The sequence below is a fragment of the Equus asinus genome, chromosome 6 (assembly GCF_041296235.1).
Source record: "Equus asinus isolate D_3611 breed Donkey chromosome 6, EquAss-T2T_v2, whole genome shotgun sequence".
Taxonomy (NCBI): domain Eukaryota; kingdom Metazoa; phylum Chordata; class Mammalia; order Perissodactyla; family Equidae; genus Equus; species Equus asinus.
This window is the reverse complement of record NC_091795.1, coordinates 93875747-93902281: the sequence shown is the minus strand read 5'-3', so window position 1 is coordinate 93902281 and position 26535 is coordinate 93875747. Positions and strand designations below refer to the sequence as shown.

Below are 26535 nucleotides of genomic sequence, written 5' to 3'. Positions count from 1 at the left end.
GGTGGCCGTAGCAAAATATCATAAACTGGGTGGCTAAAACAGCAGAAATTAATTTCCTTGCATCTCCAGAGCCTGGAGTCTGAGATAGGTGCCCTCACATCCGGTTCTGGTGGGTGATCCCCTCCTGGCTCGCAGGTGGTCGCCTCCTTGTGTTCTCACAGTGGGAGAGGAAGATCTGGCATCTCTTCTTCTTCCAAGGGCACCAGTCCTGTCGGGTCACGGCCCCACCCTTATGACCTCATTTAACGTTAATCACCTCCTTAAAGGCCCCATCTCCAATACAGGAATGCACGTGTTAGGGCTTCAGCACAGGAGTTTTGGGGGCACAATTCAGTCCACAGCAAAGCCCAAGTGTCCGGTCCGCAGAAGTGGAAGGAGCTGGGGCTTGGCAGGCAGACTGACCTGGGTTCAAACCCTGCCCAGCCGCCTGTAATGAGGGACAAGTTATTGACCCCTCCCAGCCTGTTTCGTCTTTTGTGAAAGGATCGTATCTCCCGGGTTTGGGTTGAGATTAGGGGAGGGAACACGGTGAAGCGCTGAGAACTCCACCTGGCCCCTTGCCGACCTCAAGGAGAGGCAGCTCCTCCTTTCTGCCCTCTCTTGAGAAGCCATCCCTTGGCACTTTGCTCTTTGCACATTGAAGAGGTCGAGCCGTCTTTAGGGTCTGTTTCTGCCCCTCTATTCTGGAAGTCTGTAATCTTGAGACTAGAGCATAGTGTCTAGGATGGGCCACTGGGCTCTGTTCGGTCCCAATGAGGATAATAATACCTGACTCTGAAGGTTATTAAGGTGAACTAAGATGCCATATGGGGAAATATCTAATTCAGTTCTTGGAAGCTGGTGGATATTCAATAAATGGTCTTGCACCGTAGCTCCAGATGAGGCCTGAGTTGGAGGAAGTCAGTCAACAAAGATTTATTGAGCAGCTACTATGTGCCAGGCACTAGTGATGTGACAGTGGAAAACACAGGCACACTCCTGCCCTAAGAACTTAGAGTCTTTGGGGAGAAGGGAGACATTAATCAGATTATTATGAAGGCTCATGTCTGTGCTCTCAGGTCCGTGCCCACCTGACCGGGGCCTCTGCCGCTCCTGCTGCTATGCAGAAGGCATCCTCAGAGGGGCCAACGTCAGGCCCCGTGGGCTCATCCCTTCTGGCAGAGGTGTCCCGGGTGGGAGGGTGCTGGAATTCCTGCCCTGAGTCCCTGGCGCCTCCTCAAATGCCAGCTCAGCTTGCAGCTATGCACTCCCTCTCGACCATCTCCTGTTTTGGTGTCCTCTGGGCAGCCACTCCGGGTGTCCATGAGTCACAGAGCCACTCCTTAACCCCTGGTCCTGCTCGCGGTGGAGAAGAGAATTCCATTTACAACAACCAAGTTTCTAAGAACTGAGGTGCCTCGGTTGTTAATGCTATCTTCGCACAATGATTGCAGGTGCTGTGGGCTGGGGGCTGGGTCTCCTTCTGCTCCTCTACTCTGGTCCCCGCTTTGCTGGGGACTTGTTGGGTGACATGGGCGAGTTTCTGCCCTCTTGGTAGTGTTGAGGGTTTCATAGTCTACAAAATGCACGGGGTGGGTTAGCTGGTCAATCTGATTGGGCATAAACATCACTGAGATTTGGCAGAAGTTAGAAGGGACATAAGCTTGTCACCTTGACTACTTGCTTACGGGGACCTTCATCTTGGCAGAGGGCTTTAATGCAGCAGAAACTTGAACCCATTGCCTGGAGAGTTTATCAGAGGTCTTCCTAAATTGTTCTAATGCTGTCTTTTCTTTGCCAATAATTGAGAGGCAGCAACAAATGGATTTTTCTTTAAAAGAAATGTAAAGCCTTGGAGCTGGTGGGCTCAATGCCTTGGTGATCTCCTTGTCCCTGGACGCTCGGTTGGTTCATCTCTGTGAGACCTGTATCGAGATGTGAGGTGGAGGCTGCTCAGTCTGCTCACTGCCCTTCTTCCTTTTGGCAATAGAGCCCCTGAGTTTTAGGCAGGCACATAAGCAACCAGGACAGACCCCAGCTGGGATGCAGAGGTGGTTCTGAGGAGCCAGTGTCCGCCATGTGGACAGGGGTGACAGCCTAGGGGAGGGCAAAGCAAGACAGAAGAAACCTGAGTCCCTAAGTGACCTCATCGAGCAGAGACACCTGCCAGCCTTGGCCCGCTGCCCACTGCCGCATCCAGACTGTTATGTGAAAGAGAAGCACGTTTCTATTTTGAGTCACTGCATCTGGGGGCCTCTGACATCGAAGTTTGGCCGAAACCTTCAGTAAGATAGATGTCAGCAGACTTCAGATGTGGTTAGGCACCTAATTATCTAATTCTCTGTCATGTGGGTCTGTGCTGGATTCTGTTTGGTAGCATGCTATTTGTTGCTGCCCCTAATATTACACAGGCTGCCGAGACTTTCCAAGATGTTATAGCAGACTTAGTCTAACCATCTTGCTTATAATTTTGAATTCTTTTAATTTTAAAACCAAGTGTATGCCAGGTAGCACTTTGGGAAGATATCACTCTTGACAAGCTTGAGTACTTAGTTATATCAGGCGGTGAAAATTAGAGAATCTGGTGGGTTCCCTTTATGCTTTGACGTCCAGGAAAGTTGGAGCCAGGTAAACTTAGTGCTTGCTGTACTAAGCCTACAGCACCACAGGTCCCTCTCTATTGTGTGTCTTCCTTAACGTTTGTTTGTTAAAGGGCTTAGTGCCCCTACTGTCGCAGCTCTTGGTGCCTTGCCACGCTATTCCCCTGCTGTCCGTGTCCTTTCCCTGTGCCCCGCAGCGCTCTTTCTTTCCTTCTCACTCAGTTTGAATGTTTTCTCTCTGTGCTGATGGCCTTCCTAAGGGCACTCCTTCTGGACTTCTCTCAGAGCTTCTCTCACACTGAATTTGCTTTGGCTGGTTGACATCACCGCTAGAGTGTAAGCCTAAGGTGACCCTCACTACTAATTGTCCCCTTTACAGGGAAGGGTGACTTTGTCCAAGACCAGTTCCCTGTAAGTTGGTCTCTTGCAAAACTCCATGGAGACGAGCTAAAGCCGAGAGCTTGAGGCAATCACTTCCGGTAGATTCCTGAGGTGGCCATGTCATAAAAGCTATAATGGTAGGGCTTCCACCCCAGCCCCTCGTAATGACACGGGAGGGGCTGGTGGTCTCCTAACCGTGGCTGCTGAGATGGCAGGGCCAAGTTGGAGCCAGAATCCCCCTAAGTCATACTGATGCTGGATCCTAGCCTCTGATCAGGTTAGATGAGAGCGAGAGCCCCTCTAATTGTGCAGCTAAACAGCCTCACAGCTGAGGGCCGGGGTCCATCTCTCTCCGGGATGCTGACGCCCACCTGCTGCTGCTCCGTGATTCCCCTCAACAAACAGGCTCCAGAGGGCCAGGTGTGCTTGCTGTCTGGCTATTCACCTGCTTACCTGACACCCTGGGGTCTGTTCTCCCCTTCTTCCTCTTAGTGGGGTTTTTGGGGCACATGTGGCTGCCCAACCAGAAGCAATTTTCCCAGCTACTCTTACAGCCCATACGACTGTATGATTAAGAGTTAGCCAACAGAATGTGGACAGAGGGAATGTGTACAATTTCCAGATCACATTTTTTATTAGGAAATTTTGTGGCTCCCCTCTCCCTCAACCTTTTCCTGTGGGCTGGAATGTGCAGGTGATCATATGAGCGAATTTTGACCATGGTACAAAGATAATACCTTAGGGTATGACAAAGCAGCAAGACAAGAGGGCCTTGGGTGCTGGAAATGTTCTGTACCTTATCTGGGTGGTGGTTACACAGGTATATATGTATATAAAAATTAATTGAGCTACCCTCTTAAGATTTCTGTACTTTATTTTACCTAAGTTGTACCACAGTAAGAAAAACAAAGAGAGAGAAGGAAGCTGATTCCCTGAATGACCTTGTGGAGTAGAGTTGGCCTCTGGACTGTTACCAAAGAGAAACGTGAACTCCTTTCTGGTTTGCGACATTATAGTTGGAGAGTTTCTGTTCTGGCCGTTTAGCTTTTACCTTAACTAAAATGTTTCTTAAGTGTAGGAATTTTTAATTTTTGCTTAGTCCCCGTTATTTCCCCAGAGCTTGGTGAATAGAAAGTGCTCGCTAGCTGTTTAATGAATGCACACTTTCATGTATGGCTTTTATCAGTGTGTTGGGACATCCAGTTTACGTAAATCTGGAAAATGGGAAGAGTTACAGCGCGCGGACGCAGACGAGAGACCTCCGGCCCCACGGCAGGTGGAGCAGCTTCTCGAGGCACGTGGTTCATGGCACTTCCTCCCTTTCTGGGATCGGCCAGCGGTGTGCGGCTGGCTTCAGTAAATGACAAGGACTTTGTGAGATGGGAAATACCGCCGGCTCTGCCAGTGGGTGCCGAGGCGGGTGTGCACGTTAAACGGAGCCCTAGGGGAGACCCCTGCGTGCTGATCCCGGGGCGCACAGGCGCCTGCGCGCCTCCGCTGTCCGCTCCAGGCGGAGGGGAAGGGCGCAAAGGCTGGCTCAGGAGCGGCGGACCGCGGAGGGAGCGGCGATGCTGCTGGTGCGCCTTAGCCAAGGGGGGATGGGGAGACAGGAGGAGGAGGGCTGACAGCACCGGGGCGGGCGGCCTGCTGTGGCCGGCGCTCTCGTGTTTAGTTAGCAGACCCTGGCTTCTGTGATCCGAGCTGTGCTGGGGGTTGGGACTCGGAGAGAAAGGACACACACGCCGCGCCGCCACCCCTCCCCCAGGGGGCTCACAGTCCAGATGGCCTCTAAACAAATGCCGTGATAAAAATAGTACCAATAGCATTATTTTATTTGTCCTATTAGATGTCTGGCCTTTTATAAATTGTTTTATTTTCACAAAAATCTTGCAAATAGTCTTGTTTACAGATGAGAAAACAGAAACTCAAGAGGCAAAGCCAGGTGCCCAAGGACAGAACCAGGAGGCCAGGCTGAACTGGACCTGGAGACCCTGAGGCCCATCCTGTCTTCACCGTGTCCCGCTGCAGCCACGGCCACCCTAGCTGGAGACCAGGTGTAAGGACTGTAATGGGGCTCTCTGTAAGGTGATGAGGGAGAGGCTGTGGTCTGCAAGGGGGGCTTCCATGGGCCCTGAACTTGCCTTAACGAATGAGTGTTAATCCCAGGTGGACAAAGTGTGGTTTGGGGGTGGGAGTGAGGGTCATTCTAGATAATAGGGGCAGCATGTGCAAAGGCCCAGAGGAGAGAAAGCATGGTACTGTTTAGTTGGGTGTAACTAAAGCCATGAGTGTGCAAGGGGTGAGGGAGGGGAGGGAGATGAGATGAGAGAGCAAGCAAATGTCCTGTGGTGCCTTTGTTTGAGAGTGGGCCCCTGAAGACAGAGGGCCAGTCATCTGTCAACAGGATGACATCACTGCCAATCTGGGAGACCATCATTCATTCGTTAGTTCTTTCACTGAACAGGGGCAGAGCTCTCTGTGGGGCTGGTGGTCAGCCTGTTGGAGGGAGCAGCCTCCTAGAGGGGTGCCCAGGCTGTAGGGAGCTGCCTGGCCCCTCATTCTATGTTATCCCCCTGAGGTACCACAGATGGGTCCTGAAACTCCCCACTTCCCAAAGATCCTTTCATGGAACACTAGTTTTTTTGAAGAAAAAAGTTCTGTGGTAAAATAAATTGAGAAAATGGGGCTTATTTCTTCCTTCTTGGAAATTCTTGCAGGTTAGCTCGTTAAAGTCTCTGAGAAGGAAAGATTTAATTTCCTGGGGCTGCCCTGACAAAGCACCACAAACTGGGTGCTTTATCACCACAGGAATTTATCCTCTCACAATCTGGAGGCTGGAGGCCCCAAATCGAGGGGTCGGCTGGGCCTGCTCCCTGTGAGCCTGGAGAACAGGACCCTTCCCGGCCTCCTCCAGCTTCTGGTGCTGCTGGCCAGCCTTGAATTCTCCGGCTCATAGCCGTGGCCCTTCAGTCTCTGCCTGTTGGCTGTCGTGGCCCGACCATCTTCCCCTGCGTGCCCCTCTCCTTTTCCTGTAAGGACACCCACCGTATTGGATCCAGGGCCTCCCCTGCTCCATTGTGACCTCATCGTAACTAGTCACGTCTGTAATGTGCTTGTTTCCAAATAAGACCACATCTGAGGCCCTGGGCTCAGGACTTCAACCTGTCTTTTTGGGGTGGACACAATTCAACCCATGACACTGTTTAGCCCGGAATTCCCACAGAACTTATTGTTTTCCCTCAGAACTCTTTTGAAAATGCCCCCTGACGACCTCTCAGAACTGCCCAGGGTGAACAAGATGGAGCCAAGCGAGGGGCGAGGTGACCGTAGTGGAGGCCCTGGGGGGAAAGGGAAGGGCCACAGGGTGGGGACACAAGAGTCACTATTTCCAGGACTGTCCCAGGAGCCTGGTTCGTGCCGTCCTGGGCCCCTGAGGCCGCCCACCTGGCTGTCACATCCCAGCCACAGCGCATGTGGGATGGAGCAGGATTTGTGTCCAGGTCGTCTGTCTCCAGAGGGGCGTTTTCCACTTAACGACCCCTCAGAGCGCAAAAGCTGCAGACGTGCACATCTGGTGCGCCCGGCTCCTGTCGTGCCTGGGCCCACGCCACCTCACAGGCGCTGGGTGCTGAGATGTGGGTGGCGTTTTCACATCCACTGCGCTGGTTTGTGGGAAGCACCCAAAATAGACCGTAGGGCTCTAAACAAGTTTTCTTCCTGCTCATCGATTTTCCCCTCAACTGGGCTTACAATTTCGTATGTAGCTTCCGCCTCACGCTTTTCATTTTGTTGCTTCTGGGGAGAAGATTAAGGAAAACTTAGAATTTTCTCTGTGGTAAAAAGACATGGATTCGAGTTCAGGGTTTGCAACCAATCTGCTGTGTGACCTTTTGAAAGCTCCTAACTTTATTTTTGCATTTATAAAATGGAGACAGTTATAACCGGGACCCTGCCTGCCTCCCCCGGCTGTGGTGAGGGGCGCACGGGTGAGAAGCAGAATAATGCTAGCTACCACTTTCCTCGTCTTTACTCTGTGCCAGGGACTGTTACAGAAGCAGCAGCTCTAAAAGTTCCTTGTCAGGTGCACACGTCCATAACATACCATGTGAGTGCGTTTGATATCTTTATTTGTAGTTCTCTCCAAACAAAAATATGGTATTTAGTCATGTATTAATCAGGAGAATTTAGCATAAATAATGTTTCCTTTCTCTCTTTAATGATAAATTTTTGCTAAAAAGAGGAAACATTCTCTGAACATGGTAATAATAATAAAAAAGTTTTAAAGTCAAGTTTATTGAGATGTAATTGACATATCATAAAATTTAGGTGTACATCTTTGTGAAATTTGCCAAATGTATATGGTCGTGTAACCATCATCACGATCAAGGCAGAACATTTGCATCATCCTGAAAAGTTCCCTCTCGTCCCTTTTGAAGTCAGCCACCCCTCCCACCCCCAGCCCCTGGCAACCTCTGATTGGATTTCTGTCCTAATAATTTCACCTTTTTCTGAATGGCATAGAATTGAAATCATACAGTAGTTTTTCGTGTTTGACTTCTTTCTCTTAGCAAAATGCTTTTAAGGTTCGTCCGTGATATTGAACGTGTCCGTAGTTGATCCTTTTTTATTGCTGAGCCCATGGTATGGATGGACCAACAGTTGGTTTATCCATTCACTTGTTGAAGGACATTGGGCTGTTTTCAGTTGGAGCCATTACAAACACGGCTTCTGTGAACATTCATGTACAACTCTTTCTATGGACATATGCTTTCATTTCTCTTGGGTAAATACCTCCATGTGGAATGACTGCATCAAGGAGCAGGGTTATGTTTAACTTTCTGAGAAACTGCCAAAGTGTTTTCCAAAGTGACTGCCCACCAGCCGCGTCTGAGAGTTCCCACTGCTCTGCATCTTTCTGAGTACTTAATATTGTCAATATGTATGTATTTAATTTCATCCATTCTTATAGGCGTGTAGTGATTTCTCATTTTAGTTTTAATTTGTATGTCCGTAATGACTAATGATGTTGAAATTCTTTCCTTGTGCTTATTTACCATCCATATTTCTTCTTCGGTGAAGTGTCTGTTCAAATATTTTACCTGATTTAAAAATTGGCTTGTTTTATTGAATTTTGAGATTTTAGAAATATTTTGGATACGTCTTTTATCAGATATGTGTTTTGAAAATATTTCTTCCCAGTATGTGGTTGGTTTTTTCATTTTCTTAAGTGTCTTTCAAAAGGCAGCTTTTCATTTTGATAAAGTTCAATTTTTTCCTGTTTTGATGACTCCTTTTTTTGTCATCTAAAAAAACCTGTGCCTAATTCTCAGGTCAGAAAGATTTTCTTTTATGTTTTCTTCTCAGACTTTTATGTTTTGCATTTGGGTCTATGATGTATTTTGAGTGAATTTTTGTGTATAGTTTGAGGTATGGGTTGAGGGTCTTTTGTTTTTTGGTTTATGGATGTCCGATTGTTCCTGCGCTATTTGTTGAAAAGACTAAGCTTTCTCCACAAACTACCTTTTCACCTTAGTCAAAAATCAATGGACCATAGATGTGTGCTTCTGTTTCTGGATTCTCTGTTTTGTTCCATTGATCTGTATGACTTTTCTATCACAACACAACCTGTCTTGATTCCTGTGGCTTTCTATTACGTTTTGAGATCAAATAATGTGATTCCTCCCTTAACTGTTCTTCTTTTAAAAATTGTTAGATTACTTCAATTTTTTTTGCATTGTCATAGAAATATTTGGTTGATTTCTACAAAACAGCCTATTGGGATTTCGATTAGTATCATTTAGAAGCTATAGATAGATCAATTTTAGGAGAATTGGCATATTTGTGATGTTGAGTCTTCTGATCCATGAACATGGTATATCTCTCCACTTATTTAGGTCTTTGATTTCACTTATCAGTGTTTTGCAGCTTTGAGCACAGAGAGAACTACATGCTTTTAAATCTTAGTCACTAAATATTTCATGCTTTTGATACTATACTAAGTATATATTTATTTATGTGTGCATATAGATATTTCTATTTCCAGTTGTTCATTGCTAGTGTACAGAAATACAGTTGACTTTTGTATATTGATCTTGTTTCCTGTGATTTTCCTAAGCTGGTAGCTTTTGTTATAGATTTTCAGAGATTCTGCTTATCAAGTTGGCAACATTTCTTCAGTTCCTAGTTTGCTGATTTATTTATTTATTTTCATAGACTTTATTTTTATTTTTTAAAACAACTTTATGTTTTTATAGAGTAGTTTTAGGTTTACAACTGAATTGAGAGGAAAGTACAGAAATTTCTCATCAACTCCCTGCCACCACACATACATTATCAACATCACTCACCAGAATGGTCCATTTCTTTTTTTACCAAGGAAGAACCAATGTTGACACATCATAATCACTCAACGTCTGTAGTTTATCTTAGGATTCACTCCTGGTGTTGTACATTCTATGGGTTTGGACAAATGTATAGTAACATGTATCCATCAATATAACATTATGCAGAGTATTTTCACTGCCCTAAAAATCCTCTGTGCTGTGCCTGTTCATCTCTTCCCCCCTCACCCCTGGCAACCACTGATCTGTTCACTGTCTCCATAGTTTTGCTTTTTCCAGAATGTCAGATAGCTGGAGTCATACAGGATGCAGCCTTTCAGATTGGCTTCTTTCACTTAGGAATATGCATTTAAGTTTCCTCCATGTCTTTTCCCAGCTTGATAGCTCATTCCTTTTTAGTGATGAATGAAATCCCGTTGTCTGGATGTACTGCAGTTCGTTTATCCATCACCTGCTGAAGGACTTCTTGGTTGCCTCCAAGTTTTGGCAATTATGAGTAAAGCTGCTGTAAACGTGTGTAAGCTTTTTTGTGGACATGTGTTTTCAGCTCCTTTGAATAAATACTTAGGAGCTTGATTGCTGAGTCACAAGGTAAGGGTTTGTTTAGTTTGTAAGAAACTACCAAATGGTCTCCCAAAGTGGCCATGCCATTTTGCATTTCCAGCAGCAGTGAGTAAGAATTCCTGTTACTCTGCATCTTCGTCAGCATTTGGTGTTGTCAGTGTTTTGGATTTTGGCCGTTCTAATAAGCGTGTAGTGGTAACTAATTGTGGTTTTAATTTGCAACTCCTTAATGACAAATGATGATGAGAATCGTTTCATATGCTTATTTGCCATGTGTATATCTTCTTTGAAAGTTTGCTGGTGAGAAATCTGAGGCTCAGGAAGACAAAGCTAGTGAGTGGCAGAGCTAGACTTTGACCTGGGTCTGTCTGACCTCATAGTGCTTTGGATCTCGTGGTCCAGCCACAAGTTTTAAACAGACTGCTCTGTGCGGGTTACATTAATTATGTCCTTAGAAGTGTGTGTGTGAGGTCCTTGACAACGGGACCTCGTCAGATTCATTTCTGTCTCCTCCTCAACAGCATCTAGCATAGGAGGTGCGTGGTGAGAGGGGCTTGTGGAATGTCTGGTGGAGCCGTGATGGATGGGTGATGGATGGATAGAAGTGATCCACATCCTACCTGTGAGAGTCCTGCCGTAACCTTTACCCACAAGAGTCCCCGGGCCCCAGGCTGGGCCCACCCCTCTAAGTACTCAATCAGCTCCCCCCTTTTTATGAGCGAAAGGTGAGTGAGGAGGAGAGAAGAATGACAGCGGAATGGAGAAATGGCTTTCCTGGTATTCCTCAGTCCCAGATCAGAAGCTGCTGGGGCCCAGCTTCTCAGGCTGAGTCTGCTCTCCTGGGGGTCTGGCCCCCACTGGCTTTCTCGTGCCTGCTGGGGTAGGAAAGGGATCGGCATGGTCTGAAAATTGTCCCAGAGAAACCCCTTCAGAAACCGGCGCAGCTGGGGAGGAGGGAGGCGCATTCCCAGCCTTTGTCCTGCTGGCAAGAGATTTGGGTGTTTAGCTGCGTTCATTTAAAAGTCAATTTACCCCAGGAGATGGGGGATAGAGTGCTTTAGAGCTCAAATGGTGTGATTTTTACAAAAGTCAGACACTGGGTAAATCAATACTATTCCCATTTTAAAACCATCAAATTCAAGGTCTATTTGTTGAGCTGTTTATTCGGCACAGGCTGGCTGCCAAGACTACAAATGAAACGTTTGCTCCTGTGATGGCTTTGAGAGGCCAATCTTCCTTCTCACTATGAATCCAGTGCCAACCCCTCCATCCTTCCTTCCTTGATCTGCTCTCTTTGCCTTGAGCATTTCTCCCAGCTGTTGCGAGCACCCAGTGGGCGGTGGGGTGACAGCTTTGGTAAAGATGAAGCTATCTCTATCTGAGGGATTTTCTTTTCCTTTGGTGCTGCTATTATTTAACTCTTGCTTTGCAAATTGGTTTTTCACATATTTATACACTCTTTCCAAGAGGACTGTCCTGGCTTGAGGGCAGGGATCATTTCCTATGAGGCCTTCACTGTCTTGCACATAGTGTTCAATGTTTGTGGTTTTAGGGCGCGTGCACACGTGTGTGCAATATTACCAGGCTTGGACGAGTTAAGGAGCCAACCCCAGGAAGGCAGTCAGGAGGCAGTTTTTAAGTCCAGCTGCTGGGGGTGCCGGGGTGGGGCCGGGCGTTGATAACAGGACAAAGTCAGCAATTATCACGGAAGGGACTTTTTGTAATGGAGGAAGCTTTTAGGCAATCAGTGCAGATGACATTTTCTTCTAACCCCCAAACTCAAGGTTCTGGAGGTGGCTGCCCAGAGATCCAGAGATGCCCATTTGCCTGGGAGGGAGTTGTCCTTTCAGACATTTATTCAAGGGCAGAAAGAGACAAGGCCATTGGGAACAAGAAAACCAGCCAGTGGAAGACAGATTCAGATGAAAATACTGAGAACTCTTTTCCATCATGTGTCGGCTTGGGACCATGGGACGTTCTTTGTGGAGCTTCCTGAGATTAAGAAATAGATTTGGAGTTAATACAGAACACAGTAGAAAGAAAGAGGAAAAGGAGGCGACACATCCTAGTTACAGTGGAGGAGAGATTTGCTGAAAGCGTGGAACCCAACTTGGTATACTGCACTAACGGCCCTAGTAAACTCTATTCATTCTTTGGTCTGGTTCAGTGTTTCTCATTAGCCCTTTGCTTGGGATAAATACTGTATTCAGGTGAAGAGAATCTCAGATATTGCTCACGAGGTGGATCCCACTGACATTCTCAGGATTGAGGTCTTTTGAGGCTATGCCACCCACTCCTGGCACACAGGCTGCGCCCTCATCACTTGTATTTCCCAGAATTAGGTTCCTTTCCATATTCATGACAGACCGTATGCCCTCACGTTTTATTAAAAACATATGGTTGCCTTAGGACGACACCCCAAGTCCTCACCCCTGGGCACTACCGCGTGCTCTGAACCTGCCAGCTCTCTCTATACCTCCAGGCCTTGTGCTTCTGGCTAAAAAGCATTCCCTTCCCCCAGCCGCTCGTTAATTTCTCACTCATCCTTTAAGACTCCCTGTCACCTTTCTGAACTTACTTCTTATCTGTAAAGCTAGAATAATTATCATCTATCATGTCTTAGTGTGCTTGGGCTATAATATCAAAATACTGGGGGGCTTAAACAACAAAAATTTATTTTCTCACAGTTCTGGAGACCAGAAAGTCCAAGATCAAGGTTCTGGCTGATTTGGTTTCTGGCGAGGGCCCTCTTCTGGCTTGCAGACGGCCACCTTTTTGCTGTGTTTTCACATGGCCTTTCCTCTGTGCTCACACAGAGAGCGAGCATGCAAATGGAGCTTCTCTCCGGTGTGTCTTCCTATAAGGACATTAATCCTATCGGATTAAGGACCCTCTCTTAAGACCTCATTTAACCTTAGTTCCTTTCCTAGAGGTCCCATCTCAGAGTACAGCCACATGAGCAGTTGGGGCTTCAGCATATGAAGCCCTTTGAGCAGGACGCAGATGTTCCGGCCCAACACTGGGATTCACAGCTGGGATTCAGAGCCAAAGAGCACACAAGGACTAGAGGTTAGGAAGTCAAGGCCCTCTCTTGATAAATGGGGAAACTGAGTCCCTGATGGGAAAGTGACGTAGCAAATAAGGATTGTGTCCACCAATGAGTTGTGTCCACCTTATTCTTACTCTCAAAGACCAAAGCTTGGGGTAGACATGGCTACGGTGTAGGGACGTGGGGAAAACTCCCAGTATGCGGTCTTGTTTGTCTGTAAGTGTTCCCCTGAGTCTGGGTGGAGAGAGTCAAGGCAGGTCTCAAATGTCACCAAGTACAAGTTGACAATTCCTCAGGGCCCGATGTATTTTGGAATCAGATTTTTTTTTTCAAAATCAAAAAAAGTAATACATCCGATATTCTGCATATTGAACAACATTGCCAGGAAGTCTAGAGGTCTGAGCAGCACTCTATATCAAACAAATCAATATTTCTGGGGAGAAATCTAAGTATCTGCACATCCAGTGGGATAAATAAAGACAGCACATCAAGTCAGGGCTGGTGTTGCCACCAAGTAAGAATGCCACAAGCCCATGAAAAGACTTCAGAATGGCCGGGCGAGGGTTATGCAATGTAGCAATTCAACAGATCTGACTCTTTTGGTGGAGGGAGAAGGAAAAATAGCACATGGAGAGGAGGAAAGCGGGCCAGTCTGGGAGCTTCCTCTTGTAGTCTTTCCCTTGGTGGTCATAGGTGCTCCAGAGACACGAGGGGAGCCTGCCTTTGCCAAGAGTAGGGAGCCCCAGCCATGTCTCCCCCCGTGGACAGAAAGACTCTCCAGCAATTTCCCTTCCACTGCCTGCTGAGCTGCAAATTGCCACCTCCCCCTGCGCCGAAGTCTGCAGATGTTTCCTGCAGATCAAGGATGTAATTAACACCTGTCAAAGCAATGGGCTGGGACGGGAATGGGATTCCACTCTTAGCGCAAAAACTTCCTCAAGAAGTGTTCAGTGCCTAGGAAGAACGTTTCCGACTTGGAGGGATTAAAAAGCCATCCCATGCAACGAAGAGGCAGGTGGTGTTTATCTGGGCTAATGCCTCTGAGCTTACATGTTTGACTGCGGCGAGCGTGCTGGCAGATGAGCTACGACAACTTGTTCAATAACAGACCGGCAGCCGCACACGTGAATGCGGAATCTGGGAGTGACATTTTACTTTGCTCCTCTTGAGTCAAGAGAATCTCCTGTGGGCAGAAGGGGTTATTTATTAACAGTTACTTTTATCTCCGTAGTTATTTCATACAGAGCAAAACAGGGCAAAGATGCCCTCAGAGGCTCTGTTCATGATAGATTGTTTTGGGGAGCTCCACAATCAGTTAAGAATCCACTGGCAAAGGAATTGCTGACAAGGTTGTCTTATGGGACAGAGTTGTACATGTCACCAGAGTTTTTGTTTCTGTTTTGAAAGATGCCGGAGTTGGTCATACACAGGTTGACGTGGCCATATGGTAACGATAATAGCAATGCTGTGCAGTATGCACTGCCTGTTGGGTTTTGAGATTTTTCACATTCATCATCTCCTGTGCATCTCACACTATCCTTCTGATGTCATTTCTATTCTGATATGTCCAGTTTACAGGCTTACATACCGACTCGGAGTGGTTAAATGACCTGGACAAAAGAAGGAGAGGAACTGATATTTAGAAGCCACACATTTTTGCGGAGAGGAATCCTCCATCCTCCTGCGTTGGGAGGTGGCGGTGGGAATGGTTACATGGCCTTATAAGGGCACCAGTCATACTGGAATAGAGTCCACTACAATTCATAATTCATCTTCAATTGGTTACATCTGCCAAGACTTCCCTTCCAAATAAGGTCAATTCACAGGTACCAGGGGTTAGAACTTCAACATATATTTTGGGGGGACACAGTTCCACCCATCACACACTGTTAATAATGAGGTCTGTGATGCCACCGATGGTCCTGTAACCTGTTATGCCACTGAGCATACGCAACTGTGCAGTCACCAATTGCAACATAGCTGGGGACATTGAAAGAAATGAAGCATGTGTCTCTGATTGTGTCATCAAAGACAGGGGCCTGTGAGATGAGGTCCCAGATTATGCACCTACGTTGTCCTTGCCTACGAGTGCCTGTGAGATGAAGGCCTTAGCTCTCTCTAGGAATAGCTCCATTTTAGTCCAGATTCTCTAGAAAACAGAGCCTGAGGCAAGACTCTTTGGGGAGGGAGGGAGATGTTGCAATTCCTGGGAAGAAAGGGTGAGGGGGAAAGGAAGAGAGATGAGACGGGAGGGAAAGTTAATACAAAACAATGCAAGACCAGGCAGGCCACACCCCAAAGAAAGAGGGAGCTGATTTTAAAGTCACCCGGATGTCTCTGGAGAAGCCCTAGGAACCACTGCATCGCAGAACAATCCATGAGGGTGGGGCATTTCTAGGAACGGCAGGAAATTCATCAGCCAGCCCCTTCCAGTCTCTGTCTTGTGGTCGAAGTTACCCTCATGGTTATTAACTCCTTCACAATTCTGGGTTGGATCATCGAGCCCTGGGGGCAGCCACTGGGGAAACCACAACCAGGCACTGTGCTCCCTCTGAGCCTGGAAGTGGTAGGAGGAGCTAAGCTGGTTTGGCGGTGGCCACAGTGGGCTCAGGGGGCCACGAGGGTAGAGGACAAGTCTGGACAGTATGGTTTGGGGCTGGCTGCACATGTAGGCCCCTGCAGGGGCCGGCCAGGTCGCCTACCCAGGGCAGGTGTGGTGGAGGCTGGAGCAGGTGGGCACCTCTGGTTGCAGCCCTACAAAATGGCCCAGAGCTGGACACTGGGCAAAACTGGAGGGGCAGCTGGGGAAGATTCAGCCTCTGGATGTCTTGACTCTATTTTGGAAACCCTTCTGCAAATTGTTGACACCTCCCTGCCTTTAATCTGTAGGTATTTTCCAAAGTGTGAAACCTCAGGGGTTATCAGAAACAGGAGCCGCCAGATGTGGGTGGAGACCTGCCACGCCCTCCTGTTGGCTCCTGGCAGAGCCGGGATGGAAATCACTCCCTCTTTGAAGCTCCTTCTGAGGCCAGGACCAGTTTCACATGGGACAGTCTCTGCCAAGTCAGTGCTCGCCACTCTTTAAACCGAAGCACAGACCTGCCATTTTAAAGGCCTACGAGAAACAGCCACGGGACTTCTGCCTTTGTTTGGCTCAAAAGCCAGATGAGATGAATCTGCCTTAAAAAGAGCAGGGACCCAGGTAATTCCTCAGCTCTGTGGAGGACCTGGAGATGCGCTGCCCGGGTCCCCCGCCAGCAAGGGTTGGTGGCCACAGCCATCTGCTCCTTCCCGGCCTTCTGCAGCTACAGAGAGTGACTTTAGCAGAGGGCATGCGCTTCCCAGGATCATCCACTTTAAATGAGTGATCAAGGAGGGGCTCAGAGTCTGGCCATCTTGCCCAATTCTGCTAGGCAGATACACCCCAGAGCTGCCCTTTTCTGCTGGTTCACAGGCCTCGATCCCCGACTGCCCTGCAGCATGGTGAGCCCTCCTCAGGCTCTGCCTCCAGAGAACCCAGTAGGCACCACGGCTGTCACAGGTCTTCCCTGTGCTGGGACATGCCAGACATGGGAGGGGTGACGGCCTCGACCAGCCCTTGTTGAAAGAGTGAGTAAGTCAGAGAGCAGTGCAGACGAGGTGGGTCAGGGACCCTGGGGGGGAGGAAGTACCCTCTGCCGGGCAGAACGCTGTCGAGAGCTAGTGGAGGTCGTGCTGTCGGCTACAGGGAGGTCTGTCTGGAGACGACAGAGCATCTGTCCAGCGGACAGGGCTGTTGCGGGCCGAGGAGTCACGAGAGCAGGTAGGCAGGCACGAAGAAGGATATGGAGGCAGGGCCTCGATTCCCAGACCTGGGATTTAAGTGGCGGCTGAAGCAATGACTGTGAACTTTGGGAGTTTCCTTAGTGCCCAGGAACTCAGCTGCCACTAGCCCACAGAGAGCCTTTATGCAAATTAGGAGAAGGCACCGCCTGTCCCCCACTCTCCACCTGGATGGATCCATCTCTACAGGCATGTGGCTTGGTGTGCAGAGGGCCTTTGGGGGTGAAGAAAATGCCCCTACTGCTCCCGTAGGCAGAGGCAGCCGGGCCCCAGGGAGCATGGCTTGGCCGGCTGGGTTCCAGCTTCTACTCAGCTCCTCTGCCAGGAGCCTCAGGCACAGAATGCAAAGTGGTAGACGACAGCCCTGCTCCCACACTTCGCTCAGGATTCTAGTGCAAACCTCAGCCTTGGAGAGAGTTGGAGTGGATAGATATAGGGCATGTCAGGTGGCCCCAAGCACGGGCCACACAGCTGTCACCGGTGCTTCCTCTGTCATATGCAAACTGTGTGACAACACATGCACATGGCCCTTTCAGAGTCATCTCCTCAGATCCCTACTGGGACACTCTGAGGTTCGCTTGCTACGTCCACATGTTACAGATGAGGAAAAGGAAGCTCAGAGAGGACAGGCGATTGACTCAGTCACACAGCAAGTGAGAGTGGAACTGGGGCTAAGACAGCTCCTCCTCACCCAGTGACCCAAAAATAACCTGTACCATTGTGGAGCATTTAACAATGAGCATTTCAGAGCAAACAAGGCCGTGCTGGTTCATCCAGTCCAGTCAAACTATGCTAGCGAGAAGTCTTAGGTTCAGGGAGGTTTTGTGACTTGCCCAAGATCACACAGCTGCTTAATGAGAGAGCCACACATGGAACCACTGCCCTCCGGTCCGTTTCCCATGCCACCCTTCTGGTGAATGTTGCACAAGAGAAGGTAGGGAATCTTAGTGTTGTTCTCCATTGTGGAGCATCTCCCACATGCATCTAGGAAAACATTCTCTTCTCTCTTTGTACTTCCCATTTCCCCTATCTGTGAAATCCCTCAAAACCAGAGCCTTTGGCATCTAGCCATTCATCCATCCACCCACCCATCCATCATCTATCCATCCATCCATCATCCATCCATCCATCCATCCATCTACCCATCCACGCATCCATCCCTCCATCCATCCATCCATCCATCCACCCATCCATCTATCATCTATCCATCCTTCCATCATGCATCCATGCACCCATCCACCCATCCATCCATCCATCCATCATCTATCCATTCATCCATCATCCATCCATGCACCCATCCATCCATCCATCCATCTAGCCATTATCCATCCATTCATTCCTTCACTCCTCATTCACCAGGTCCTATTCTGGGTGCTGAGGACACAAAGACAAAATGGATGGTGTCTGCCCTCAAAGAGCTCACTGTCAGAGACAGGGACAGACGTGTATACTTAGCAATTGCCACCTAGCGTGAGAAGAACCATGGTAGAGGTCAGCGAGGGCAGGGAATGTGGGAGGGGCATCTTATGTCTTCAGGAGAGGGCAAAGGTCCTGGAGATGGGGCTCAGGGCAACAGATTGAAGGGGAATCAGCCAAGCACTGGGGAGAGGGTGTCAGGAAAGATATGCAGGTAAAGATGCAGAAGCCAGAAACTGCACCTAGCTTGGGAGCCAAGACTCAGCAGGGCCTTGAGAGCAGCACTGAGGGCCTTGAACTGGACCCAGGGGGCAGCAAGGAGCCATTGAAGCCTTCAGAGCAGAGGGTGCCAAGTAAAGACTTAAATTCTAAAAGATTACCTTGGCCAGAGGAGGATGAACCGAACACCTGGCCTAGGTGAGTGGGAGATGGGGCTCCCTTTGCTAAGATGGAGGGGGCCATGATTAAATTTGACTTTGGGCATGTGAGATCTGCAACCAGGGGCCTCCCCACGGACGGGAACTCCAGCGTGGCAGAGAACAACCCCACCTGCATCTCAGGCTTTTTTTTCTTCCTTAGCCACAAGCAAGTTTCCTCCTCACTGCCTTCTAAACTGTGTCTCCAGGGAAGGGTGGGCTGGGAGTCTGACGGGCTGTATGAAGCCTGGAGGCTTTTCATGGGTGGAAATGTACAGATTATTCCTAGGCACATCTATAGGAATAAATATAGACCCAGATTTATATATATATATAGGTTTTTTTTGGTCTTCTCTTCATCTGCTCTGCCTGCCGATTCCCCACATGCATGACTGGCAATATTTGGTTAGGTTATAGACATGCGTGTATGCTTTTATGGAGTTGAGGTTCGTACACTTTTTGCTTGAAGGTGGTTTTCGGCGAGGCTCTGGCTGGCTGTGGGCTAGGGAGACGGATGGGCAGACACGGTGGTTAATGGGGCGTGGCTTGGGGGAGAGGACTTGCACTCACATCATCCCTGGCTGCACCCCCTTAGGGGCCAAGGCCTGTGCTCTGCGCACCAGGGCCCCTGGGAGTGTTGCCTGGGACAAGAGCCCTTGCAGGGGCAGTAGCTCCTCTGGCCATCTGCCCAGGCCTACATCAAAGGGACCCCTGTGTCCTCTTGCTGGACGGTCTTTGTCCCCACCCCTCGCCTGCCATGCTTTCTGCTGTCCACGTCCACGACCTTCCAGCCACCAGCTGCGTGCTTGTTTCCCCACTTGCGGCCACACCCCCTCTGCCCCGGTTAGTGGTCCCCTCAGCCCTGGCCTCTCACCGGGACTGAGCTCTCCTCCTGCTGCAGCCTTGGGGGCCTTCACTGAATACCTTGAGCTCAGATCAGGGACAATTCTGCTAATTTTCAAGCTATCAGTGAGAGCTGTGTTCTGTGCCGCTGGTGGCCCCAGGCCAGGGTCATGAGGCACATTGGTGAGGGATTATTTCCCGGCCACTGGATTTCACTCTTTGGAGCCTTTCTTGACTTTCTATATCCTTCTAGTGGGCTTTCTTTTTCTATTTTCTGCCTGTCCAGGCCTCAGGCTCCCTCCCATCCAGTCCTCTCCACGTCCCCTCCCGGCCCACCCAGCAAAGCCGGCTCTAAGATCAGCTGTGGACGATCCGGCTGGCTGCCTGGCTCCAAGATGGCCCGGTGGCCATGTCTATTTCCTTTGTCCCCAGCCATGACCGATGGGTCCAGGAAAAAGAAGCAGAGGACTCAATTGGATTCTCTTCTGTGATGCTTCCCGCCCCCCTGCTTCTCCCAGCAACCGCTTAGGAGGAATTCTTAAGAGAATTGGCTTCTCCAGCTCCGAAGTGCTCCAGATTCCTGGGCCTTCGGCTCTTTAGGATGGCAGGCTAATTTTGCTAAGAGAGCCAAGAAGGTCTCTCTTAGCAAAGTTCCCTTTTCTTCTCTTTCGATTTCTGCCTTCAGATGGGTTCCCTTCAGCCCCACGGTACCTCCTCCTTGCAGGACCCCACAGAATGCTGCAAGAAGCAGCCAGCCCACCTCAACATCTGACGTTTTCCTTGCAAGCCCCCAGTGCTGCAGCCTTGGTAAAACATGGTCTGCATCCCAAGGAAACACAGATAACTAATAAATCAATTATCTTTTGCCTTACAATTGCAAACCAAGAATGCCAACATACCAACCCTAGATCCCAGCTACTTGCCGACTTCAATTCAACCCATTGCAGATTATAAGTTTTGTTGTAATGATTCTATTTCCTTGTACAAAATTTGGTAATGGTGATGCTGAAAGCTGCAACCCAAAGCGGTTTAAGCAATAAAGGAGCATATTGGCTCCCTGGACTAGAAAATCCAGACATAGTTTGAGCTTCAGGATCAGTTTGATCTAGCATTTCAGTGATGCAAGGACATTCTTGTCTGTGTCTTCACTCTGCCTTTGACCACATCTTCTTCATTTAAAGGCTGGCTCTCCTCATGACTGCAAGACGAATGCCACCAGTTTCCAGAGAAACGTATGTCCACATCCACATGCAAAAGGAAAGGGAACTTCTCTTGCCTCATTGATCACACAAACATCTTTTGCTATAGTGTGATTGGAGCAACTTAGATCCTGTCCACTTCTCATCCCTGTGGCCAGGGAAATACTCGGAGTGGTTTGGGGCTGGGCCATTAGCTTCCCCTAAAACAATAATGGGGACAAGGGAGATATAGATGTCCGGGGGTGATGTTAGTGGCTCAGACTGATTGGGACCTCACCTTTGAAGCTGGGGGTAGAGCCATCCTATCTAGACCCCACGGTGATGACCCACTGGTGGAGGTGGAATGAAAGGTGGAGGGGTGGACTCAGTGAGCAGTGCTGTGTCAGCGCACATTCAGGGACTCCAGAACAAACTATGGCTGGCAGCATTCCCCAACACCTAACCTGTTCCTGCTTCTTTTTTGTCTGTTAGCACATTTTTACAGACAAGGACATTAGAGCTCACTTACACATTGGTGCTGGGGAGCAAACAAGTTTGTATCTGATTGCTTAGGTACCATTCTATCCCAAAATTACAAAAAATAGGTGCAGTGACAGCAACTGTTCCCAGCATAGTTCCCAGTGTGTTTCCTTTATCTCCCAAAGTCACCATCCGATGTGGCCTGGTGGTGTTATCTCTATTTTATTGAAGGGGCAACCGAGACTCAAGGAGACACAGTTTTCTGACTAGAGATCCAATATGCCTAGAGAGATGCTGCCTTCATGGTCCCAGGGCCCGGAATGACTTCACTGCTAAGAAGTAGAAAAAGGTCTCTTTTCTTCCTGCGAGTTTTCATGTTACACCACTGGCTGTTCCCTGCATGTCATGAGCTTCCCATCACTAGAGGCATCCAAGACTGTGTGCCTGCTTGGAGGGATACTGTGGATAGAAAGTTGACCTGCATGATCTGAGTTTCCTTCCAGTTCTGAGATTCTGGGGCTCCAAGCCCTCTGGAAACCTGGCACCTCCCAGGGTCCATCTGTCACCTGGGAAGTCCTGTTTGACTGTCATAACCATATGAGGAAGAAAGTCCTACTCCCCACAGGGCTCTGTTGTGCAGCCCGCGGTGTGACTAAGGCATAGGAAGCTCCCGAGGACACTTACATTTCATGACTGGATGCGGATTTGGAGGAACGCACTGAGCTCATGACATCATAATTATTTGGTTCTCTTGCACTGAAACATCCCACAAATGACAGTAATTATCAAGTCCTGCTTGACATGACATTTTCTTCAAAACATGAGAATACCTTCTTGAATTTTCTCTTTGTACTCCCATCCGACTTCCCTTCCTCTTTCCGTCCCACCTCCCTTCTGCTCCCGGTGCACAGTCAGCCCACACACTTTCCACTTCCCACTTCCCAGACCACGCCCTTTCTTTCCTCATTTGACCCCATGATGCCCCCTCCCTTCCCATTCTCTGGCCCAGAGCAGCTATGGGGCTGGAGGCACCAAGAGACAAGCATTTGTCAAATGCTTCCCAGAGTGGAACCCTGAGGAGTGAAAGGAGGTGCTAGCTATCTCCTTGCCTCAGGTTCCCTCTCCTCTGTGCTGTGCTGGGGACCAGATTTCCTACATGGCAGCTAATCTTCAGTGGAAAACACTGGACTTGGACAGATTTGTTTTAAAATCATTAACTATTTACTTTAAAAATATTAATAAACAATTTTTTTAGAGCAGTTTTAGGTTTGTAGCAAAACTGAGTGGAAAGTAGAGAGTTCTTACGTACCCCCTAGGCTGCACATGCACAGCCTCCCCCACTATCACCATCCCCCACCAGACTGGTCCATTTGTTACAATCGATGAACCCACACGGACACATCATAATCACCCAAAGTCCACAGTTTACATTAGGGCTCACTGGCGTTGCCCATCCTATGGGTTTGGACAAATAGATAATGACATGTATCTACAATTATGGTATCACACAGAGTAGTTTCACTGCCCTAAAAACTTCTCTGTGTTGCTGATTCATCTCACCCTCCCCCCTCCCCCCGATCTTTTTATTGTCTCCATAGTTTTGTCTTCTCCAGAACGTCATACAGTTGGAATCGTACAGGATGCAGCCTTCTCAGATTGGCTTCTCTCACTTAGGAATATGCATTTAAGGTTCCTCCATGTCTTTTCATGGATTGATAGCTCATTTCTTTTTAGTACTGAATAATATTCAATTGTCTGGATGTACCAGAGTTTATCCATCCACCTACTGAAGGACATCTGGGTTGCTTCTAAGTTTTGGCAATTATGAATAAAGCTGCTATAAACATCATGTGCAGGTTTTCCTGAGGACATAAGTTTTCAACTCCTTGGGGTAAATGCCAAGGAGCATGATTACTAGATCATATGGTAGGAGGATGTTTAGTTTTGTAAGAAATTGACAAAACCGTCCTCCAGAATGAGGACCGTTTTGCATTCCCACCAGCAATGAATGAGTTCCTGCTACTTCACATCCTTGCCAGCATCTGGTGTTGACAATGTTTTCAATTTTGGCCATTCTAATAGATGTGTAGTAGTATCTCATTGTGCTTTTCATTTGTGATTCCCTAACAACAGAGGATGTTGAACATCTTTTCATGTACTTATTTGCTGTTGTGTATCTTTTTAAATGAGGGGTTTGTTCAGGTCTTTTGCCGATTTTTCAATTGGGTTGTTCATTTTCTTATTGTTGAGTTTTAAGAGTTCTTTGTATATTGTGGATAACAGTCCTTTATCAGATGTGTCTTAAAATATTTTCTCCCAGTCTGTGGCTTGTCTTCTCATCCTCTTGACATTGTCTTTCATAGGGCTGAAGTTTTTAATTTTAATAAAGTCCAGCTTATCAATTCTTTCTTTCACGGATTATGCTTTTGGTGTTGTATCTAAAAAGTCATTGCCATACCTAGGATTTCTCTTATTTTCTAAGAGTTTTATTGTTTTGCATTTTACATTTGGGACTATGATCCATTTTGAGTTAATTTTTGTGAAGGGTGTAAAGTCTGTGTCTAGGTTTGTTTTTTTGGTATGTGAATGTCTAGTTGTTCCAGCATCATTTGTTGAAAAGACTAGCTTTGCTTTATTGTATTGCCTTTGTTTTTTTGTATTTGAAGATCGGTTGACTATATTTACGTGGATCTACTGCTGGGCTCTCTACTCTGTTCCATTGATCTACTTGTCTCTTTTTTCACTATGGCCACGCTGTCTTGATTATAGTAGCTCTGTAGTAAGTCTTAAAGTTGGGTAACGTCAGTCCTCTAACTTTGTTCTTCTCCTTCAATATCGAGTTGGCAATTCTCAGTCTTCTGCCTCTCCCTATAAACTTTAGAATCAGTTTGTCAATATTCACAAAATAACTTGCTGAAATTTTGGTTAGGACTGCACTGAATTTATAGGTCAAGTCAGGAAGAACTGACATCTTGACAAGATGAGTCTTCCAATCCATGAACGTGGAATACCTCTCCGTTTATTTAGTATTTCTTTGATTTCTTTCATCAGAGTTTTGTAGTTTTCTTCATATAGATCTTGTATAAATTTTGTCAGATTTATACCTAAGTATTTCAATTTTGGGGGGTGCTAATGTACATAGTAATGTAATAGTATGTGTTTGAGTTAATCAAAAGGGAGATTCTCCTGGGTGGGCCTGTCCTAATCAGGTAAGCCTCTTAAAAGAAGATTTAGGTCTTTGCTGAGATGGGAGAGGTTCTGCTGTGGTCCTCAAACAGGATTAAGCCTCCATGAGTTCTGCATGAGTTCTGTAGTTGCAAGGAAACAAATTCTGCCACATGAGCAGGGAAGAGGGTCCCGAGCTGCAGAGGAGACCCAGCCGCAGCCAACACTTTGCCTGCAGCCTTGTGAGACCTTCAGCACAGGACCAGTCGAGGCTCGGGCAGACTCCTGCCTGGGGACACAGTGAGATAACAAATGATTTTCATTTAAGCTGCTGAGTTTGTGCTGTTCGTTACACAGCAGCAGAGAACCAACACACTGTGTCAGCACTGACCTTTGGAGAATAGGAAGTTGGGGGGTGCAAATACTGGGCTTTCACATTTTTCAAACTTTTAGAATGAATATATATTAATTTTGCAATTAAAGAAAAGGCAATGCTAACGGACTTGTTTTTAAAAGAGTTTTCTTCTCCTTTTACCCTCCCAGTGTGCTTTAAAAGCAAGCTGGAAAGCAGACAGCACACCACCCCTCTCCTGGCGCCGGTTCTACTCCAGACTGTGGGCCGGAAGCTCGAGAGCTCGCCCTCGGGCTGTCTTCTGTGTTTTTCTTTCCCTAAAAAATTCAAAGCACCTTAATCTCAGACCCAGAGTGGGTCCTCGCCCTGAGCCCCCAGGGCAGCTGCACTCGTCCCACGTCCGTGACATCTTTCTACACATCTGGGACGAACGGCCCTGTCGTGTGCGAAGTCTCCCACCCACTGGGAGCCGGATGAGTCACAGCTGAACAGAGCCAGGGGGCGGAGGAGTGCGGCCGCGCGGAGGGACGCAGAGGACCGTGCCCACGGTGGGACTGGCGCCAGGACGTCGGTCCCTTCCCCTCCTCCCCCCTCCCTTCCTCCTTCCTCCCGCCTCCCTCCTCCTTGCTCCTTTTCTGCTTCTTTTCTCCTTCTTCCTTCCTTACTCTTTCCTCCCTGTTCCTCCCTCCTTCCTCCTCCTTTCCTCTTTTCTCCCTTCCCTCCTCCTCCCTTCCTTCTTTGCCTTGACATTTTCGGCGTTTTATAAAATAAGTTCATAAAGCCTGTTCACACCCATTATTTTATTCGTTCCTGTGAGAGGTTGTATTCAGGAAGGAAAGGTCACTAGTTCCCTTGTGCAGATGAAAACACTGAGGCATAGAAAAGAAGAAAGAAGACCTGGAGCTGGGGCAAAAACCTCGGAAGTTTCCAGATGATTCAGTTTTGCGTCATTGTATCAGCTCCCCTCCACCCCCCGCTTCTCCACCCCCCCCCCCCACCCAGCTGGCCTCCTGTGCTTGACTTCGGGGGACAATTTATTCAGACAGGACTAGGGGGGCTGAGCCTTCTCCCCAATCAGTTCTTTGGGGCCCCGGGGGCAGCTCCCTGCCCCGGTAGGTGCACAGCAAATAATGAAATGTAAATTTTCGATGGAGTACAGAACTGAATCTTAATGAAAGGTATTATTACATTCAGCAAAACACAAAGAAATTTTAACTGAAGAGAACTGATTATTTCATAAAAAGGGAATAGATTACAGCTTTCATTGTGCGTCGTCTAGACAAATCATTTAGACACACATGTGCTGGTTCTAATTAGCGCCGTGGAAATTAAGCATTCTGTAGCCGAAAATGTTATTGTTCAACAAATAAAAAAATACATATTTAATAAGGAAAAATACAGCTCAGTCACTCCCCATAATGCCTGAATAGGCTGTGTTTTTTTTTTCCCTTCCCTATTTTAAAGGAAAAACCCACACAAGTCAAAGTTGCTGCTGCTTCTTGTGTCGCATAGAAGGTTTTGCACTCTTCCAACCCCACATGACATCATGAAATGTGCAATCATAATCAAAGTCATATGCGGGACTGAATATACCGCAGCAAGAAACTTTCCATTTTTAGCCAAAAAGTCCAGACTTTTTCCCCTGGTTTAATCCTTCAGGAAATTCTCAATGGATCTCGGCTCCTGGCTCAAGTTTCTGTGCATCAGCAACCTTCAGTGAGAAGGCAGCAAATAGGCATTTTTTAACCTGTGCTGTCCCTGTCTCAGTCTTCATAAAACCCAGACAGGGTCTAGGGGTCAGATTAGGAAAGGTCTGTGTCCAGAGCCTTGGAGGAGGGGGAGAACTGGAGAGGATTTAGCAGGTATGAGGAAACAAAGAGGGTGTCTTAGTCTGTTCAGGCTGCTGTAGCAAAATGCTTCTGGCACTGAAGTTCAAGAGCGAGGTCCTG

The 26535-nt window shown here is 47.8% G+C and overlaps 1 long non-coding RNA gene across 1 annotated transcript; it reads left to right on the top strand.

Annotated features, from left to right (window-relative positions):
* The first annotated feature begins 4310 nt into the window (after window positions 1-4310).
* Window positions 4311-25504, top strand: LOC123286263 (uncharacterized). The gene is made up of 3 exons (XR_011504314.1): window positions 4311-4537; window positions 4858-5016; window positions 24778-25504. It is a non-coding gene; the product is annotated as an uncharacterized lncRNA (long non-coding RNA).
* The last annotated feature ends 1031 nt before the right edge of the window (window positions 25505-26535 follow it).